We start from the raw sequence: 22,001 nt of genomic DNA on the forward strand, positions 1-22,001 counted from the left end.
GGCTATACAACCACGTGAATGGACGTCAGCCCACTGAACCAAACACTTGAAAAATGGTTAAGATGGACTTCCTGGTAGTGGATAGGAATCTGCCTGCCAATGCTGGGGACATGTGTTTGATCCCTGGTCCAGAAGATCCCACATGCCACGGAGCAACAAAGCCTGTGGACCACAACTACTGAGCCTGAGCTCTAGAGCCCACGAGCCACAATTGCCGGATCCACATGCTGCAACGACTGAAGCCAGTGTGACTGAGGCCTGTGCCCCACAGCGGGAGAAGCACCGCAATGAGAAGGCTGTGCATCGCAACTAGGGAGGAGCCCCCCTCTCACTGCAACTAAGGGAACCCTGAGCTTAGCAACAAAGACTCAGTGCAGCCAAAAATAAAGACAGACATAAAAATGAAAGAGTAAAATTTTTAAAAAAAGGTTAAGATGGTAAACTCCATGTTATGTATAGTTTTATAGTTTAAATCCTGAGGGAAAACAAAACTAAACAGCCTTTGCCAACCCCTATGTCAAAAGGCTTGGGTGGTGGCTTAGAATACAGGAGATCTGGGTTCAGTCTCTAGGTCAGGAAGATCCCCTGGAGAAGGGAATGGCACCCCACTCCAGTATTCTTGCCTGGAGAATCCCATGGAGAGAGGAACCTGGCGGGTTATAGTCCACAGGGTTGCGAAGAGCGGGACATGACTGAGCATCTAACACTTTCACTAAAACCTTTAAGCCCAGACCCCGGACCTCTAGGGATACCCATTCCTCAACTCCCTGTTCTGAGACCTAACAAAGACGGTCCAGGGAGCTGGTACCAATAACTAGGAAACTTGGCTTTGCTTCAGAACAAGTTGATCCGGGGTCTTTCAGGGAATTGGCAATGCCTGTATTATATTATATATAAGATCATATATAGGGAAAGAATCTGCCTGCAATGCAGGAGACCTGGGTTCGATCCCTGGGTTGGGAAGACTCCCTGGAGGAGGGCATGGCAGCCCACTCCAGTATTCTTGCTTGGAGAATCGCGTGGACAGAGGAGCCAGGCAGGCTACAGTCCACAGGGTCTCAAAGAGCTGGACACGACTGAGCGACTAAGCACAGCCTAAATGTATATACATATGTAGGTAATACATAGAACACATTCCCAGAATGTTGGGGTGAGAAAAGTGAAAGTGCCTAGGTGGGGGTGCATTGCTGCGCTGGTGCAGCTGGAGGAAGCCCAGCCTTTGTTCTGTCTCCTGGAATGACTTCAGAGAGGCCTCCTGAAAACACTTGTCTTGAACATATGTCTGGGGGATGGATGGGAGAAGAAACCATCCACGGGTTCTTGTCACCCATTGGTTAGAGCAACTGGGAAGATCTCTAAGCTCTAGGAAAACTGGAGAAGGGATGTCTGATTGCCCCTGGTGTGTGTGGGAGGGAGCTGGGGAGGAGGTGGCAGGGCGGGGCGGAAAGCTGCGGCTATGCAAGGAAACCGCCTGGCTGGTTCCCGCAGGTCTTCCGTGGGAGGGGTGCTCCCTAAAGTCACACCCCTTTATAAGTGAGGGCGGAGCCTTAAAGATTTGTGTCCCTGGGGTAGAATCAGATTTAGTCGTGTTTGAGCTGAAACACACACACACACCCCCCCCTCCCCTTTAGGGAAGGTGGGCTTTTAGAAAGCCTAATTTGTTTGGGAACTCTTCCTAAAATAACACCGGTCAGAAGACAGACAAGAGCCCAGTTGTGCAAACACAGAAGAGTTTAGCCTGAGTGCCCGCCTGGGCCCCGCCAGCTTGGCACGTGCTGGACGCAGCGGCCAGGCTCCTGGGGAGGGGGGCGGGCAGTGACATGAATGAGGCCTTCATTCAGGAGCCGGAGCGCCCCGGGGCTTCTCTGAAGGATGCGGGGACACAGAAACGGGCTCCGGGGGCGCGCACGGGCGTGGATGGGCCGTGTGGATCCTGCCTATCATCCTTTTTAAGGGCTGTTCCTGTTTTAACGACTCTTGGTTCGCTCCATACTTCTGTGCTTCTAAGACGGGAGGCCATCTCCTGCCCCCCATGCACCCTGGGGTCTGGGAGGGGGAGCGAGCTGCCACGGGAAGAGGTCTCATTACTACAGAGTGTGGCTGCCTGCCCGGGGCTCTCGGGGGCCCGGGGCTCTCGGGGTCACCGCTGGCTCGAAGCTGTCGATTCAAGGGGCTGTCTCCGCCCTGGGGCAAGGGTGAAAAAACAAAACAAAACGGGGAAGCCGTGTCTCTGCTGCCCTTCCTGGAAGGACACTACTTTCAGATGTTTGGCTCATGTCACCTCTGTAAAAAGGACTCAGAGTCCAGAAAGGGCAGGGTGACTTCCAAGGGTGATTGAACTCTGGGTACCAGTAAAGCCTTCCCCCCACATCTGTCACCTGTGACCCCATTATGCCACCTCCATCCACGGGATGGTGGCAGGGTCAAGTTCACCTTCAGCTGCAGATGCCACGGTGCTTGTAATTGCTTCCAGAGGACCGGTGGCAAATGCAGAAGCTGCTCCGGAGCCAGGCCTGTTGCCAAGCACTCAGTCATCAGCTTTAAGCCCCCCAGCAGAGCTCCTCCCACTCCCAAACCCACCAAGCCGGAAAACTAAAACCCTGTTCCTAAGCCTGACCGCATAACCTAGCCCCAGTGAGCCAAGGTCCTGCGGTCCTTATAGAGGATGAGCAAGGACTGTGAACATATTTCAGTGTTGCAGTTACTGTTCAGTTGCTCAGTCATGTCCGACTCTTTGTGACCATAAGGACTGCAGCATGCCAAGCTTCCCTATCCTTCACTGTCTCCTGGAGTTTGCTCAAACTCATGTCCATTGAGTTGGTGATACCATCCAGCCATCTCATCCTCTGTCCCCTCCTTCTCCTCCTGTTTTTACTCTTTCCCAGCATCAGGGTCTTTTCCAAAGAGTTGGCTCATTGCATCAGGTGGCCTAAGGATTGGAGCTTCAACTTCAGCATCAGTCCTTCCAATGAATATTCAGAGCTGATTTCCTTTAGGATTGACTGGTTTGATCTCCTTGCTGTCCAAGGGACTCTCAAGAGTCTTCTCCAGCACCATAACTTAAAAGAATCAGTTCTTCAGTTCTCAGGCCTTCTTTATGGTCCAACTCTCACATCCATACATGACTACTGGAAAAATCATAGCTTTGACTAGATGGACCTTTGTTGGCAAAGTGATGTTTCTGCCTTTTAATTTGATGTCTAGATTGGTCATAGCTTTTCTTCTGAGAATGAAAACTGTCAAACATTAGTAAGTGACCATGGTCACCATGGTCATAGTCATTCATGGCCCAGGAGACAGTGACATCATTTCACAGGGAGAACCAGGACTCCATTGAGGAGGAGAAACAGGTCTCTGGACTTCATCCAAGGTTGGCAGAAGTTTCTGACACATCCAGGAGTCAGGAGAGGCTCATTAAACAGGACGATTCCGGATGCTTCTGGGACTAGGAATGGATCTAACCTGGCTGCCTCCCCCAGGGAGCCCTCCGTCTACTTCAAGGGGAAGTGTAACCAGCAGGGGGGTAGAGGAGAAGGTCATCTCCAGGGCTCGACCCAGGTCTCCATGAACTGGGGGATCTGGGCCCCACATGGAGACTGAGATGTCTGGGGCCTGATGCTGTACCCTCCCTGTTGCCCAGAGCCAGGGGGCAGGGGTGGGGGGCGGGGAAGCAAGCCAGGGGAGGGGGTGAGGAGAAAGCAGCCTCTGCTGGGACATCCATACCAGGAACCGTCAGCGCCTCTGGGCTTCCAGCCCCCCCTGTAATTCAGGGGAATGGCTTTCTGCAAGTGCTAATTCTCAGTTCTCGCGTTCATGTGGAACCTGGAAATTAATTAGCTCAGACATGAGCTCGGCAGCATAAAAAGGATCCTCGTTAGTATAACTTTGCCCTTTGGCTGGCAGGCGGCTGGCTGCTGGAAGTCAGATCTTGGGGCTGCGGCTGGGCGGGCAGTGACGATGGAAAGGCCATGGTGGGTCCCAAAGCCTCCATCAGCTCAGGCTCACCTCCCTGCCAGACAGGATGTTCCAAAGGCAATCTCAATCTGGGCGTGTCCCTAAGTTTGGGCCTAACAGGGGCTCGGGGAACAGCACAGCAGGCTTCCAGGGGCCTCAGGCAATGTGCTAAGAAACCCTCCAGCGAGACCTCCTTTGGACTGGGGCCTATATAAGGTGACTTTTGTAGTTGTTCGGTTGCCAAGTCACGTCTGACTCTGCAACCCTGGGGACTGCAGCACACCAGGACTCCTTGTCCCTCACCATCTCCCAGAGTTTACCCAAGTTAATGTCCACTGAATCAGTGATGCCATCCAACCATTTCATCCTCAGTCACCCTCTTCTCCTCCTGCCTTCAATCTTTCCCAGCATCAGGGTCTTTTCCAATGAGTCGGCTCGTCCCATCAGGTGGCCAAAATATTGGAGCTTCAGCAACCGCCTTTCCAATGGATATTCAGGGTTGATTTCCTTTAGGATTGACTGGTTTGATCTCCTTGCTGTCCAAGGGATGGTGACAATCAAGCAGGAACCCAAAGTAGGAGTCAGAGTTAGCCAGGCAAAGGGTAGAGAGAACAGCAATCCAGGCAGGGGAACAACCCTTGCAAACACCCTGAGTCAGAAAAGAGCTTGGCAGAAAGCCAGGGTGGCTAGGGCACAGGAATGCGGGGGTTGGGGCAGAGCCTCAGAGGCGGCAAGGACCAGTCTAAGCTGGGGCCCTGGAGGCCTGCATGGGTGTTTGGTCTTCTCTCTAACTTCACTCAAAAAGCACTGGGATTCTGCAGCGGTTGGGCAAGGGAAGAGAGGCCCAGGCATCTTTCCCAAAGACCCTCTCCTCCAGCACCCTCTCCAAAGAAGGAGATTTCACTCATCCCGGCCCCTCCCCCTCCATCACTGCCGCATCTGGCTCCATCACCATCATCATTGTGGGTAATTGCTAGGTGGGCTGGGCGTACGCTTTCTCTTCTGCTGAGCCAGCGAGCAAGCGATAATCACAGCTTTTCACTATCCTCCCCCTACCCAGCACCCCGGCCCCACCTCCTCTCAAATCCTTTATTTGGCAGAGCCCAGAGGAGACTGAGCAAAATGGCTCAGGGATTCAGAACTAGGAGGGTCCCGGGGAGACCACTGATGGTGGGTCAGAGGCCAGGCCAGTCTTCCCAATAGTAATAACAGTGATGATACAAAGCAGCAGCAGGATTTTCTGAGCCCTCCCTATGTGTACTGTGTGCTCAGTCATGAAGTTGTGTCTGACTCTTTGCGACCCCACGGACTGTCCGACCCCTCCCAGACCCCGCCAGGGGTCCCTGTCCATAGGATTGTCCAGGCAAGAATACTGGAGTGGGTTGCCCATTTCCCTCTCCAGAGCCTTCACTACACTCAGGCCCAAATGAGTGAATTTCCTCATTCATTCATTAATTCAAACCTGATGAGATGGAGCCATTGTCATCCCATTTTACAGAGAAGAAAAGGGAGGTGCAGAAAGGTGGAGGACTTTTGCCAGGCCACACTGTCTGGCAGCACGCCCCACTTCCTCAACCACTGCCTTGTTTTGCTGGCCTACACCAGCCCAGACCACCGTTCCCCCGCAACTCAACAAGGGACGCCCCCCATTCCCTGCCCCACCCGGACCCTCCACACTCTACTTGCACCTGTAGGAACTAAGCCCCACCCATGGCCCCAGCTGACTGGCCTAGGACAGAGACTTGCCGGGAGGGCAGCCAATCTGCATGGCAGGGCGGGGCTTGCAGAGATAGGCAGGACCAATCAGATTCCATCTCTCAGGCCTGATGGAGAGAAGCAGAGAGGGAATCTGGCCCAGACTGTGCCCAGAGGACGTATAGTGCAGAGAGGGTCCGAGGTGCAGGGAGCCAGAACCCCGAGGCAGAAGGGAGGAGAGCGGGAAGCTGGCCCACTCCCAGTCTGGCCGGCCCGCTCAGCTGAGAACGAGGACGCGAGGAGGTGACCTCAGGGAGAGGGATCACACCCTGACACCCCCCCGAGAAGCCTGGGGCCTCGGACATCCACCTGCTGCCCCGCCGGTCTCCACCCCTAGCCCGCAGACGCCGCTGGATGCGCAGAGCACCCAGCCCTCCGTGAGCCCCGGTGTGGCTTCCTATTGGCTTTGCTCCATGGTGGCAGCTGAATGCAACTCCTCCCCTGGTGCTCCCAGGACGTGCTCCAGCCGCCTCTCCTCCTGGGCTCCAGGCTCTGTCCCCACACCTCAGAGAGCTGCGCCAGGACCCTTGTGACAGCCAGGTGAAGGAGGAGCTGTTGTCCTCACTTTAAGATCCCCGGGCCTTGTTGGGGACAACGAGGACTCACTCGCCCGGGGAGGAGTGAGGCTGAAATGAAGGTTGTTAGGAGCGGGCAGGCAGGAATTAATGAACAAACGACTTTGAAGAACCCAAACTAAGGCTCAGAGCCCATCCTAACACTGTCTTTCCTCTGAGGTCTCCCTGACTCACGGGCCTGGCCCCCCGCCCTTCCCTGCCCCACCTGCCGCCAGCCTGCATTGCATTGGAGGGGTGGGGAGTACTGTTTGAAGGCTTCTCATGCATTTTAAACTTTTGCCTTCACGCTGATCAAGAAAAACCAAACCAGAAAGACTGATGTGCAGCTGACAGAATAAATGATCGCCTGCCTTCTAGGGCTGGCGAGGAGGGAGCCGGGGATTGATTACGTGCTGCTGGGGGGTCCTTGGAGCCGCTGCCCTGCATCTGTATTGACAGTGGGTTGGCAGGAGCGCCGTGAGGCTGCAAGGCCGCCGCCCAGGTGGGGGGAAATGTTCGATTTCAGGTCGGTTTGTGTTGCTTTTTGGCCAAAGGCCTTTTCAAGAACGCAGTAGAGACCTTCCAGGAGGGCCACAGATGGGGGCGGTTTCTTTTAGGAGTCACTTAAATGAGAGGAATCCTTAGTCAATGAGTCCTGGGGTCAGTGTAACCTGTGGGGTTGACCTGGACAGCAACTTTGGTCAGCAGGAAGGCTGACCGAGGGTCTGGGGCCTGGCCCCTGGCCCTTGCTCGCGGGGCCTGTGAGCAGCCCCCCTGCCTTCCCTGGTCTGGCCCAAGCCGGCTCTCACAGAGGCTGCCTCTTTCTCTGAGCCCCCGTGTGTCAGGTACATCAGACGACATTGGAGGGGGTGGGGGGGGCAGCTACAACTCACGCCACCCCTCCCGGGAAAAGGAAGACCCCAAATGGAGACCCCAAACTCTTCTGAATTATGGAAAACAAGGCAGTTGATTTTCTCCCGGGCCCGCTGCCCTGTGCCTGTGCCGCTCTCTGCCTGAGCTCAGGGTTTCCTGGGCGCTCGGTGCCTGCGTGGCCGGGACAGCCTCCCCGACGGGACCAGGAAACCCTGCGGCCCGATCTCCGTGCCTCCTTTCCCAATGTCCCTGTGCTCACACCCCCGAACATCCACATTATCTGAAGCAGCCGGATTCGACCACCTGCGCTTCCCGGGAAGCATCTCCTTGTCTACGCCTTGGCCCCAGCCCCCGTGACGTGATGCTGCTCCTAAGTCTTGGCCTCTTTTGTCCTAACCCGTCCTTCAAGGCCTCTTTGGGTCACCTCCTCCTGAAGGGTGACCTCCGTCCAGTTTTAGGGGAACGGATGCCCTCTGGCCGCCTGGCAACCCTGTTCACCTCCACAAAGGCCACGCATGCAAAGCCCGATCACAGCTGAGCTAAGCTCCGGCGGGACGCCCAGTGTTCCTCCTGGAACAGGACGCCTGAGGGGCTTGTGAGGAAGCTGCTACGAGGCTGTTTCCCACCCCTCCCCTCCCCACCTATCAGGGAGGCCAGCACAGAGACGGTTTTGTCCCCGTTCCCCATGCAAGTCACCATTCATGTCTGCCATGATGAGTCCGATTCAGAGGAGAAGCTGCAGGAAGACACTCAGCCCTGAGACCTTCAGTGCCAGGAGGGAAGGGCAGAGCCCTGCTGACACATCTGGGACAGCTGCCTGGAGGCCAGGGTGGCCTCGGCGGTCAGGGTGTTAAGGGTCTGCTCCCCGACCCTGACTCTCCAGAGGGTGCTGCGTGCCCCTCATCCAAACGGGTCTGTCTCTCTTGCATCAGACCCGCCTCCCGGGGCCGGCCCTGCCAGGTCACCTTGCGTTTCCACTGGATATATGAAGACTTGACTGTCTCTGGCCAGCGCCCCACTAGTGGTGGGGACTCAATTTTACTCGTCCTTCCCTTGATGCTTCTTTGTGCCTCGTTTGTACTTTTGAGGGAGCTTCCCAGGAAGATCCCTTGGAGAAGGGAATGGCAGCCCACTCCAGTATTCTTGGCTGGAAAACCCCACAGACAGGGGATCCGGACAGGCCATGTACAGACCATGGGGTCGCAGAGTCGGACATGACTGAGCACGCATGCGCAATGGGGTATAAAGCCTTTGGCTCTGCCCCCGAGGGTACTGCGGCAAGCCGTCCAAAGTCTCTTTGGTGGCAGGGGTCCACCCTGTGTGTGGCAGGCATTACCCCTTCTCTTGGTGTTCCCCTGCAACGGTCACGGGGAGCTACACTACTTTTGTTTTTGCTGTCTATGGAAGGAATAAGCTGTTCCTTTGCCAGTTGAATCTCTTAACTTCTCTGGTTGACAGGTCCTGAGGTGTCAGGATCTGGGATCCCAGAACACAGAGCCTGTGACTACCCCTAAGTGTATGACACTTCACTGCCAGGGGCCCCAGTGACAGATCATGATGAACCGAGAAACTCTGAGGCTGGGATGGTGATGGTGGCGACAGGCGTATGGTTGGGCCTTTATAACATGAGGCCCTGCTGTGCAGTGCTAGGGGGGTGGGGGCCACTATTATTTACATCTTTCTAATATGGTAACTGAGGCACAGAGGGGTTGATCATTTACCCAGAGTCACACAGCAGTCAGTGAGTGATGGAGAAGGGAATTAAATGCAGGGAGTCTGGCTTCTGAACCCGCATCTCTGACTGACATATGGGTCATCATCTGCCCCCACTTTGGCTGATTCTGAAATCCTTTTTCTTGGACCCTGAGTGAGTGGCTCCTGTGTTTTAGTCTGCTTCAGCTGCTATAACAGTCACCGTAGACTGGGTGGCTGAAACAACAGCTCTGCCGGGAGGGGTGGTACCCCCATAATTTCCTGGAAGCCCTGCGCCCATGGCTTTGGTGGGCAGCCCCCTGGCACGTCAAAACCTAGGTAGTGGCCTTAAGGGTCTCTGAATCACCTTAGGCACCGTTATCCTCTTTTCTTCTCTCCCATGTCTAGTTTTATTGAGAAATAATGGACATACATCACTGTATACATTTAGGGGGTACAGCATGATGGCTTGACATATATTATGAAATGATTACCGCACTAGATCTAGTTAATATCTGTCATCTGATACAGATACAATAAAAAGAAAAAAACGTTTTCTCCTTGTGATGAGAACTCTTGGGACTGACTCTCTTAACAACATCCCTGTATATCTTTGTTGCTGCTTAGTCGGTAAGTTGTGTCTGACTCTTTTGTGACCCCACGGACTGTAGCCCGCCAGTCTCCTCTGTCCATGGGGTGTCCCAGGCAAGAATACCAGAGTGGGTTGCCATTTGCTCCTCCAGGGGATCTTCCCGACCCAGAGATCACACCCACGTCTCCTGCTTTGGCAGGCAGGTTCTTTACCGCCGAGCCACTGGGAAGCCCCCTGTGTATCGTAGAGCAGTGCCCGCCGTGGGCAGCGTGCAGTACATTAAGTCCCTAGGATTTATTTATCTTGTCATTGGACGTTGATGCCTTCCTCCGGTCCTCCCTCCTCTCTTCTCGAAGATCTGTGCACCTCTGCAGCTGAACAGCTTTATCATCCTGTCCTTTAGGCTCTGAGAAGCCCACAGCTCCCCTTTGCTCCCTCCCATCCCCAGTCCCTTCCGTGTAAACTGGGCTGGCTGGTGAGGTGCGGGGTTCACACCTTCATTAAGGGCTGGTCAGCCACACTCTCAGGACTCTCTTCCCAACACGCTCTCTCGTTTTGTGCAATATGGAATAGACTGAGAATTTTCTAGATGCTTAAATGCTGGCTTCTTTTTGCTGAATAATTCCTCCTTCAATTCACTTCTCTCTCCTCGAATTTTACTGGAAGCAGTCGGGAGGAACCACTCTGCTTAGAAATCTCAGTTCAACACCCAGTTTCATCCCCTGCAAGTCCTGCCTTCCGTGAAACGCTAGAACACGGGCATAATTGAGCTGAGTCCTTTGCTGGCGTGCTGCAGGATCACCGTTTCTTTACTGTCCAATAACGTGCTCCCCATCTCCATCTGAGACCTCCTCAGCGTCCCCCTTTACCTTCTCAATTCTCCCAACATTCAGTTCACGATTATCTGTGTGTTTTCCAGGAAGATGGAAATTTTCTCAACAGCTCTCCTCTTTTCTTCCTAAGGTCTTAACAGAATCACCTTTCACTTTGTCTGCTCACAGTATCATCCCGATACCATCTTTTTCTAGTGGGCATCTTGAAACTCTTCCCATTACCTGGTTCCAAAGCCACTTCTGTGTTTTGAAGGGTGTGTTACAGCAGCACGTGACCTCTCAGCACAAATTTTTGTCCTAGTCAGCTCTGGCTGCTGGGCTGGGTGACGTCCACAACGAACGAGCAAATTCTCTTGGTGATGGAGGCTGAGAAGGCCAGGATCCAGGTGCTGGTTGATTTGGTCCCTGGTGAAGGCTGTCGTGCAGGTGTCTGCCTTCTTTCTGTACCTCACGTGGTGCTGCAGACGGGGTGTGGGGGCAGGGGCGGGGAGAGAGCTTGCATGGTCTCTTCTCGTAAAGGCACAAATCTCATCTTGGGGCCTCTATCCTCATAACCTCGTAGAAACCTAAATGAAAGTGTTAGTTGCTCAGTCGTGTCTGACTCTTTGCAACCCCGTGGACTGTCCATGGACTTCTCCAGGCAGGAATACTGGAGTGGGTTGCCATTCCCTTCTCCAGGGGATCTTCCTGACCCAGGGATCGAACCCAGGTCTCCTGCACTGCAGGCAGATTCTTTACCATCTGAGCTACCAGGGAGGCAGGTCCCATAGAAACCTAGTCACCTCCCAAAGATCCCTGCCTCCAAATACCATCACATGGAGGCATTAGGGCTTCAACAAATGAGTTTCTGGGAAAACAGGCATTCAGTCCATAGCAGTCTGCAGTGAATATTTGTCACCTCACTGCAGGAGCGAGGTGCGGAGGCTCAGAGAGGCTGGCCGACCTGCCCAGAGTCAGACAGCAGGGGAGCAGACAGAACACAAGCAAAGTCCGAGGCCTGCCGCCTCCTGTCTCCCAGGATGCCGCCGGAGCTTTCTGACTGTGCTCCCAATTTGGGGGAGGAGCTGGGGAGAAGAGGTGGCGTGGCCAGCTGTCAGTACCTTCCGGCCACAGAGAACGTGCTTGAAATATCCCCAGACCCTTCAGAATCAAGGCTCTAGTGAGGCATGAAGGGAATGCTTGCGCCCTCTTACTTGGAAGAAAGAGAAAGGCAACGTGATCACTATAGTGACAGTCAGCCAAGAAGGACCCAGCCCCTGCACAGAGGCTCTGGACCACACAGTGGAGAAGAGCCCTGGGACCCTCCCTCCTACTCCACCTCTCACTGGCCCCACTGACCTGAAGGATCGCCTCAAATACAGACCCCAGTCATCGGAGGCCCTTGACCCCCCGCACCCTCCACTCTCTGGTCCCTCCACCCATTCTGGGTCCCCCCAGAATGTTTAGACTGGGAATCCGGTGTTGAGCACATGGGTCTGTTTTACTTGAACAATGCAGCATGCTATTACACACACGTTCAGGTGGCTTTTCTCAGTGTGGCTTTGGTGCTAGCGTCTTCTCCTGTTGGGCGGGTGATTGTAACCTCCCAATGACCTTGATCATTGTTTCACAGCTGAGTAAACACGGCCCAGAGAGGGTAAGCAGCTTACTCAAGGCTTCCCAGCTAGGAAGTAGTAGTCTAGACCCCAATCCAGGGCACCCTGACTCCGGGACCCACGTTCCTGGCCTCTTTGTCCATTTTCCTCCAATCCTACGTGTCTGACAGGCTGCAGATGGCTTCCTTCTCATACAGTGAGGGCAGACGACACTTGGAATTTAGACTAGGCAGCTCAGCGGTTGAGTGGTACTCTGGAGCTGGTTTCCCCTGGGGATAGTGCTCTGATCCTCCCCACCTTCCCTGGGACCACTCCTCATTAGACAGCCCCTGCAGCTGGACTCAACCACGTCAAAGTCTTGCTGGAAGAGCCCACCCAGGCTCTCAGGCCGGCTCTTGCCCAGGGCTGGCGTCTCAGCTGCCTGGCTTCTGCTCTGAACCCAGCAAAGGCGTTGGGAGGCCACTGCTGGGGGGCGAGAATCACAGCAGACAAGTGAGCTGGCCGCCGGCCATAGACACCGCAGGAGCCTCCCCCCCATGAACTACTGGTACACTTCCTCCCACCCCACCGCCCACTCCAGACTGCAGCGAGAGGTCGGGTCTCTACCTGCCAGAGCCTCCAGCGGCGGGAGGGAAGGCGGGCCCAGGCTTCCTCTACCAGGGGCTCTGGCTGCCTTTTGCTTCCTGGGAGCCTTCGAGGTCCACCAGCCCAGAGTAGCAGGAGTGGCAGGTGCTGGGGTCCAAAGAACAATGAATGGGGAGGTGAAAGTCAAAGAATTAGCCGCTCAGTTGTATCTGACTTTGCGGCCCCATGGACTGTAGTCTGCCAGGCTCCTCTGTCCATGGGGAGTCTCCAGGCAAGAATACTGGAGTGGGTTACCATGCCCTCTTCCAGGGATCTACCCGACCCAGGGACTGAACTCGGGTCTCCTGGATGTCAAGCAGACTCGTTACCATCTGAGTCCCTAGGGAAGCCGAAGTGGGGAGGGAGAGGGTATTGTATTAAGAAAACTCTAACCTTTCCCCTGTGAATCAAGAAATCCCCCACCCCTCTTCCATCCCCATAGTCTAGTGCTTGGGTTCGGCAGGAAGGTGGTTTATAAACTTGGGGTGCGTCCTTGCCTCCTTATTGACTGAGGGTCAACAAGGGACAGAGACACCTCCAAAACCAGGTGCTTTTTTGGTTTATAAAGTGACTCACTTACATCTTACAGGTGTCAGAGAATGCCTGTCTCCTTGTTTCCACGCGGTCAGTTTGGACTCCTGTTCCGAATGTTTGATTGTGAGGACTTTACCCAGGGCCAGGTTGGGGTCAACGGATGTTGCTGGGAAGAAGCAGGAAAGGGGCAAGGCAGCGCTGGTCACCTTGACCTCTCAATGCCCCTGGTTAGGTAAACAGAGAGGTTCTCCCTGGATCTCTACAGGGGTTTGAGCTGTCCACTCTCCGGCCCCCAAACAAACCCTCTGACAGAGCAGCTGGGGTGGGCGGGCGGTCTGTTAGAGACCTGCTTTTGCGTCACGTGGGGGGAGAGTGGCCAGCTCTTTGCTGCAGCCTGGGTGCTAAGCAGTGGATGTTTGGGTATCACCCAGGTGCAGGCCCATCCAGGCTGCCATCGGTTGCCCTTTTGTAGAGCAGAGACTCTGGGGTTGCGGCCCCGCGCAAGCACGCAGAAACCTTGGCCCCAGCACCGAGGTGTTTGTGGTGGAGCCCGCCTCCGTGGGCCCCTCTGTCACAGGGCGAGCGGGGCTATGTGGGGGAGAGTCAGGAGTCCTTTGTTCCGGAGAGCTGGCTCCTTGTTCTGCAGGCGCCTGAGTGACGGGGCCTATAGCTTGCAGATCACCATGATGAAGAGCCGCAATCGGCCTCTTGACTTCTGAAGGTGCAAATGATTCAACCCGGGCAGTGAGCATCCCTCAGCTAAATCAGCCCCGCCTCCGGGCCCAGAGACCCTGCCCGTGCCGCGGCCCCTGAGCTGTTGCTCCGTCCCAGGCAGGACCGGAATGTGACCAGTCCATCCCTGCTCAGTGGGGAAACTGAGGCCAGGAGTGGGGAGGCAACTCGCCTGAGGCTGGGCCAGAGGGGGCCCGGCACTGGCTTCCCCAGTTAGCCTCTGTTCTGCGGACTCAGGAGTCGTGGACTCAAGGATGGGGCTGCTGCCTTCAAAGAGGCTAGGGGTGTGGGGAATGGGGCGGAGGCTTCAGCGTCTGCTGGGGGACTTCTAGCTCTCGGGGGCTGGAGAGAAGGGGAAAGGGTTCTGCTGAGAGCATCCCTGATGGAGCGTGTGAACGGACGAGTGAAGGGTGATCGTCACAGTGAGGACAATGGCCGACTCGCTGTGTGTGCCGGGTGCTGGGCAACCCCGGGCCGCTCCCGGCTCCTGTCTCCTCACACCCTGTGTCTGGATGACAGGCCGCCCTCTTGCTGCTCTGGATCCCTGGGCAGCGCTGTCCCGTAGAACTTTCCACAAGGAAGGGCACCGTCTGGGCTCTGCGGCGTGGCTACTTGACCACTGGACAGGTGTTCAGTGTGACTGAGGAACTGACCTTGTTTTGTTTTTTATTTTTTTGGCTGAATGGCCTATGGGATCTTAGCTCCCCAACCATGAATTGAACCCACGCCCCCTGCAGTAGAAGTGCAGAGTCTTAACCACTGGACGGTCAGGGATGTCCCCATTTTTGTTTGATTTTGATTCACTTAAATAGCTACCTAGGGCTTGTGGCTACCACAAGATCCTAGATTACATCCAGGATCTGAGTGCCTCTTCTGCTTTCTAGTCGCCCACTGAGTCCCAGCCGTGATCTCCCCTTCCTGCCTCTGTCCTTTAAGTCTCTTCTCCAGCAAGTCTGCTCCAAACCCTGCTGGGGGGCCACCGCCCAAGGCCCTCACGTGTCCTGCAGCCCCTGTCCTCCCGTTGTGCCTCTGGTGTGCACACCTCACCCCTGCACCGTCCCACTGCCCTCACCCCTGCTCTTTCTGTGCACACTTCTGCTCCTGCCTCAGGACCTTTGCACGGCCCGGCCCTGCTGTCTTAAGGCTCTTTCCCTAGATGGCCATGTGGCTCATGGTCTTTCCTCCTTCAAGCCTCTTCTCAAACCCTACCTTCTCAGAGAAACCTTTCCTGATGGTGGGTAAAGGACTGGCAACCTCCCCCCCTCCCCTTTTGTGTGTATTCAGTCAGTCAGTCGTGTCCAGCTCTTGGTGACTCCATGGACTGTAGCCTGTCAGGGTCCTCTGTCCATGGGATTTTATAGGTGAGAATACTGGAGTGGGTAGCCATTCCCTTCTCTAGGGGATCTTCCCAACCCAGGGATCAAACCCGTGTCTCTTGCATCTCCCGCATTGGCAGGCGGATTCTTTACCACTAGCCCCATCTGGGAAACCTCCCTCTCTTTTCAGTAGTTGTATTTATCTTCAGAGCATTTACTACCACCTGGGACTATAACTTTTTTTGTTGTTGTTGTTGTTTATTTTCTACCTCCCTTGACATGTACATTCCACGAAGGCAAGTTTTTTCCCTCTATTTTGCTCACTGACATATACCATGCTTCTTGGCCAGCACTTGGCACATAGTAGGTGCTCAATACATGCCAACAAAATGGAGGAAAGATTATTTCAGCCAGTGCTCCCTGTCACCCAAGAGGAAGCTGTCCTTGTCTCCAGGTTATAAGTGAGAAAACTGAGGCTGGGAGGGGGTGAGGGGGCAGCTTTTATTTTTTTTTTTGGCCAAGCTGAGTGGCATGTGGGATCTTAGTTCCCTGGCTAGGGATCAAACCCGTGCCCCCTGCATTAGGAGCTCAGAGTCTTAACTACTGGACTGCCAGGGAAGTCCCTTTTAAAAGTGAGATTTATTTTATTTTATTAAATTTATATAAAAGTTTTATTTATTTATTTTTGGCCACACTTCACGGCATGTGGGATCTTAGTTCCCAGACCAGGGGTTGGACCTGTTTAGAAGCACAGAGTCTTAACCACTGGGCTGCCAGGGAAGTCCCCTGGGGGTCAACTTTAAGCCGAGGTGCATGCAACTAGGAAACCCACATGCATAGCCATCATGTCCAGCAGTAAGATGGGGCGAGTCATTCCACCTTGGAGCCTTGGCTTCTTTGGGGGTCCAAGGGTCACACCCTGGGTGTCCACAGACCCTGGGCCCAAAGGGAACTGACCGCAGCCCCATGTTTTGGGGAAGTCTTGCCAGACGTGCAGGACAAACATGTCCTCTGCCTGGCAAGCTGGCGCCTGGGCTGCCGAGAGGAGGGATGTGTGGGATGTGGCAGGAGCTGGGTTCTAGTCCAGGGCGATGGGGGTTTCCAGGGGGTTCTTGTAAAGTACTTAAGCTTCTGTCCCTGTCTTAGCCAGGTTGACACATGAATTTAAATGTCACAAGCATCATATTTATCCAGAGTCCATAGTTTACTTTAGGGCTCACTCTTGATGTTGTTCATTCTATACGTGTTAGTCGCTCAGTTGTGTCTGCCTCTGCAACCCCATGAACTATAGCATACCAGGTTCCTCTGTTCGTGGAATTCTCTAAGCAAGAATGCTGGAGTGGGTAGCCACTTCCTTCTCCAGGGGATCTTCCCAACCCAGGGATTGAACCTGGGTCTCTGGTATTGCAGGCAGATTCTTTACTGTCTGAGCCACTGGGGAAGCCTTGTTCATTCTATGGATTTGACAGATGCGTAATGACATGTATCCATCAATATGGTGTCATTCAGAGTATTTCCACTGCCCTAAAAATCCCCTGTGCTCTGCCCGTTCACCCCTTCCTCCCCTCTAACCTCTGGCAGCCAGTGAGCTCTTTATTGGTTCCATAGTGTTGCCTTTCCCAGAATGTTGTGTGGTTAGAATCAAGCAGTTTGCAGCCTTTTCAGGCTGGCCTCTTTCACTTAGTAATATCCATTTAAAGTTCCTCCATGTTTTTTTATGGCTGGATAGCTCACTTCTATCTTGCTAAGTAATATTCCATGGTCTGGACGAATCACAGTTTATTTACCTGTTAACATACTGAAGGACAGCTTAATTGCTTCCAACTTTTGGCAATTATGAATAAAGCTTCCAGAAGCACCTAAGTGCAGGTTTTTGTGTGGACATTAAGTTTTCAACTCATTTGGAGGGTGATCTCGGATAATACTGCCATTTTGCATTCTCGCCAGCAATGAACGAGAGTTCCTGTCCCTCCACATCCTTACCAGCATTTGATGTTGTCAGTGTTTCAGGTTTGAGCCATTCTAAAAGGGGTGTAGTGGTATCTCACCAGCGGCTTCCCCAATGGCTCACTGGTAAAGAACCTGCCTGCTAGGGCAGTGGACACAGGAGACATGGATTTGATCCCTGCATCTGGAAGATCCCCTGGAGGAGGAAATGGCAATCCCCTGGAGGAGTCTGGTGGGAGACAGTCCTGCTGCTGCTGCTGCTAAGTCGCTTCAGTCGTGTCCGACGCTGTGCGACCCCATAGACGGCAGCCCACCAGGCTCCCCCGCCCCTGGGATTCTCTAGGCAAGAACACTGGAGTGGGTTGCCATTTCCTTCTCCAATGCGTGAAAGTGAAAAGTGAAAGTGAAGTTGCTCAGTCGTGTTGGACTCTTAGCGACCCCATGGACTGCAGCCCACCAGGCTCCTCCATCCTTGGGATTTTCCAGGCAAGAGTACTGGAGTGGGGTGCCATTGCCTTCTCCGGGGTGACAGTCCATGGGTTTGCAAAGGGTCAGACATGACTTAGCAACTGAGTAAGCACAGTATCTCACTATTGTTTTAATTAGAATTTCCCTGATGACATATGATGTGGACCATCTTTTCATATGTTTACTTGACATCAATATATCTTCTTTGGTGAGGTGTCTGTTAAGGTCTTGGGCCTATTTTTTAATCCAATTGTTTGCTTTCTTATCACTGAATTTTAAGATTTCTTTTTATATTTTGGATAAATTGTTATCAGATTTTGTCTTTTGCAAATATTTTCTCCTGGTCTGTGGCTTGTCTTTTCATTCTCTTGACAGTGTCTTTCACAGGGCAGAACTTTTAAATTTTAATAAAGTCCAGTTTATCAGTTTTTTTTTTTTTTCTTTCGTGGATCTTGCCTTTGATGTCTAAAAAGTCATCACCTAACCCAGGGTCATCCAGATGCTCTCCAATGTTAGCTTCTAGGAGTCTTATGTTTTGCATTTTACATTTAGGGTCTGTGATCCATTTGGAATTAGTCTTTGTGAAGGTGTAGACTTTGTGTCTAGATTCATTTTTTTTGCACGTGGAGGTCCAGTTGTTCCAGCACCATTTGTTGAAGAGACAATCTTTGCCCCACTGTAAAAGGTCAGTTGACTATATATACATAAAGGGTCTGTTTCTGGGCTGTCTATTTTGTTCCATTGATCTATTTGGGCTTCCCTTGTGACTCAGCTGGTAAAGAATCTGCCTGCAATGCAGGAGACCTGAGTTCGATCCCTGGGTTGGTACCCTGGAGAAGGGAAAGGCTACCCACTCCAGTATTCTATCCTGGAGAATTCCATGTACTGTATAGTCCAAGGGGTCGCAAAGAGTTGGATACAACTGAGCGACTTTCACTTTCTTTCCCTTTCACCAATGACACAGTCTTGAATACTGTAGATTTTTAGTATGTCTTGAATTTGAGTAATGCCAGTTCTCTAACTTTGTTCTGCTTGAATGTTGTGTTGCTATTCTGAGTCTTCCCCCTCTCCATATCAGCCTTATTTACTTGTTTGTTTGCTTGTTTATTGGCTGAGCCCTAGAGACGAGGCTCAGTAATTGGGGCGCATGGGCTTTGTTGCCCTGCAGCGTGTGGGATCTTCCAGGAGCAGGGATTGAACCTGTGTCCTCTGCATTGGCAGGTGGCTTCTTATCCACCATACCACCGGAGAAGTCCTCCCATAAACTTTAGAATCACTTTGTTAATGTTCACAGAATGACCTGGGATTTCAACTTTTGGGGATTGCATTTAATCTGTAGATCAAGTTGGGAAGAACTGACATCTTGACAATATTGAGTTTTTTCCCCATGACTATGAAATATCTTTCCTTTTATTTAGAATCTTTAAAAAGTGTCTTTCATCCGGGTCTCCTCATGTAAGTCTTATGCTTATCTTGTTAGGTTCACACCTAACTCTTTCATTTTGGGGAATGCTAATATAAATGGTTTTGTACTTTCTGTTTCAAATTCCACTTGTTCTTTATTAGAATATAAGAAACCAATTGATTTTTGTACATAAGCACACCTCATTTTATTGTCCTTTTATTTGTAGTGCTTCACATATAATGCATTTTTTTTTTCACATTGAAGGTTTGAGGCAACTTTGGATCGATCAAGTCTGTTGGCACCATTTTTCCAACAGTATTTCTCACTTAGTGTCTCTGTGTCTCATTTTGGTAATTCTTCACATCTTTCAAATTTTTTCATTATTATCGTATTTGCTACGGTGATCTGTGATTGGTGATCTTTGATGTTACGACTACTCACTGAAGGCTCAGATGTTGGTTAGCATTTTTTTTAGTAATACAGAACTTCTAAATTAAGGTATGCACATTTTTTTTAGACATGATGCTGTTGTGCACAATAGACGGCAGTACAGTGTAAACATAACTTTTTATATGCACTGAGAAACCAAAGAAAACTGTGTGACTTGCTTTATTATGATATTTTCCTTATTTTGGTGGTCTGCAACCAAGCCCACCATGTCTCTGAGGAATGCCTGTGTTAATCTTGTGTCTTGCAGGCTTGACATACATGATCACTTGTTCTTGTTTTCTGTTTTTGTCTTGTTTTGTTTTTGTCAATTCTTCTGGATTTTTCACTTGGACTATCATGTTGAAAAAGGCAGTTTTATTTCTTCCTTCCCAATCTGTGTACCTTTTATTTCATTTTCTTACCTTATTACATAAGCTAAAACTTCCAGTACAATGTTGAAAAGCAGTGATGAGAAGGAACATATTTGCCTTGTTCTTGAGCTTATGTGGAAAACTTCTAGTTTCTTACCTTTAGGTATGATGTTAGCTGTAAGGTTTTTGTAGATATTCTTTATCAAATTGAGGAACTTCCTCTCTATTCCTAGTTTATTGAGTTTTTTTTTTAATCATAGATGGGTTTTGGATTATATCAAGGAATTTTTCTGCATCTGTTAATTTGATCATGATTTTTTTTTAGTTTGTAGATGTGATGGATTACATTAATCGATTTTCAAATATTGAACCAGCCTTGCATATCTGGGATAAATTCCACTTGGTTGTCTACAATTCTTTTTATGCACTGTTGGATTTGGCTCGTTAATATTTTTGAGGGTTTTTGCAACTATGTTTATGAGAGATATTGGTCTGTAGTTTTCTTTTCTGGTAATTTCCTTGTCTGGCCTTGGTATTAACCTCATAGACTGTGTTAGGAAGTGTTTCCTCTGCTTCCTCTGAAAGAAATTGTAGAGAACTGGTATAATTTCTTCCTTAAATGTTTGGTAGAATTCACCAGTGAACCCATCTGGGTCTGTTGTTTTATGATTGGAAGGTTATTAATTGTTGCTTCCCAGGTGGTGCTACTAGTAAAGAATCTGCCTGCAATTTAGGAGACCCGAGTTTGATCCTGGGCTAGGAAGGTCCCCTAGAGAAGGAAATGGCAACCCACTCCAGTATTCTCGCTTGGAAAATTCCGTGGACGGAGGAGTCTGGTGAGCTATAGGCCTTGGGGTCACAAAGAGTTGGACACGACTAAGCACATACACAAAATAATCTTTAATAGATACAGTACTTTTAAGATTGTCTATGTATTCTTATGAGAGTTTTGGCAGACTGTGTCTTTTGAGGAACTGGTCTCTTTCATGTAAGATATCAGATTTGTCAGCACAGAGTTGTTCATAGAACTCCCTGATTCATAGTTCATGGTATTTGTTTTAATGTCCATAGGATTTATAGTGATGTTCCCACTTTCATTTTTAGTACTAGTAATTTGAGTCTTTTTTCTTAGTTAGCCTGCCTAGAGGCTTATTGATTTTATTGATCTTTTCTAAGAACCAAGTTTGATCTTTTCAACAAACCAGGTTTGTTGATTTTTCTCTGTTGAGTTCTTATTTTCAATTTTATGAATTTCTGCTCTAATTCTTGTTATTTCTTTTCTTCTTCTTACTTTGGTTTTAAATTGGTCTTTTCCCAGTTCCTTGAGGTAGAGTAGATGACTGATTTCAGATCTTCCTTCTTTTCTAATATATGCACTCAATGCTATAAATTTCCCTTAAAGTACTGCTTTTGCTGTATCCTATGCATTTTGATAAGTTATGCTTTCATTCTCATTTCGTTCCAGATAGAGTTGACCCTTGAACAATGCAGGGGTTAGAGGTGCTGATCCCCTCACAGTTGGAGATCTGCATATAACTTTACCGTTGGCCCTCCGTATCAGCTGTTGCACATCTATAGATTCAACCGACCTTAGATTGTATAGTACTATGGGATGTGTTTATTGAAAAACTCCACATTTAAGTGGATCTGTGCAGTTCAAACACATGTTGTTCAACGGTCAACTCTATTTTAAAATTTCTCTTACAATTTCTCTTTTCACCCATGTGTGATTTAGAAGTGTGTTGCTTAATCTCCAAGTGTTTGGGGATTCTCCAGTTTTCTTTTTGTTAGTGATTTCTCATTTAATTCCATTGTGGTCTGGAGAGCAGACATTGTATGCTTTCTGTTCTTTAAAATTTGTTAAAGCGTGTTTTCTGCCTGTCAGGGGTCTATCATGGTGAATGTTCTGTGTGAGCTTGGGAAGAGTATGTATTTTGCTCTTTCTGGATGAAGTCGTCTATAGGTGTCAATTTTATCCAGTTGATTGATGGTGTTGCTGGGTCCAACTATGTCCTTACTAATTTTCTGCCTGCTGGATCTGCCCATTTCTGATAGAGGGGAGTTGGAGTCTCCAACCATGATAGGGGATTCATTATTTCTCTTTGAAACTCTATTAGTTTTTGCCTCATGTATTGTGATACTCTGTTGTTGGGTGCACACACATTAAGGATATGTCCTTTTGGAAAATTGACTCCTTTATCACTTTGCAACACCCTTCTTCATCCCTGATAAAACTCTTTGCTTTGAAGTCTGCTCTGTCTGAAATTAATTAGCTATCCCTGCTTTCTTTTGATTAGTGTTAGCGTGGTATATTTTTTTTCTCCATC

The sequence above is a fragment of the Cervus canadensis genome, chromosome 17, assembly GCF_019320065.1.
Source record: "Cervus canadensis isolate Bull #8, Minnesota chromosome 17, ASM1932006v1, whole genome shotgun sequence".
In the NCBI taxonomy this organism is placed as follows: Eukaryota; Metazoa; Chordata; class Mammalia; order Artiodactyla; family Cervidae; genus Cervus; species Cervus canadensis.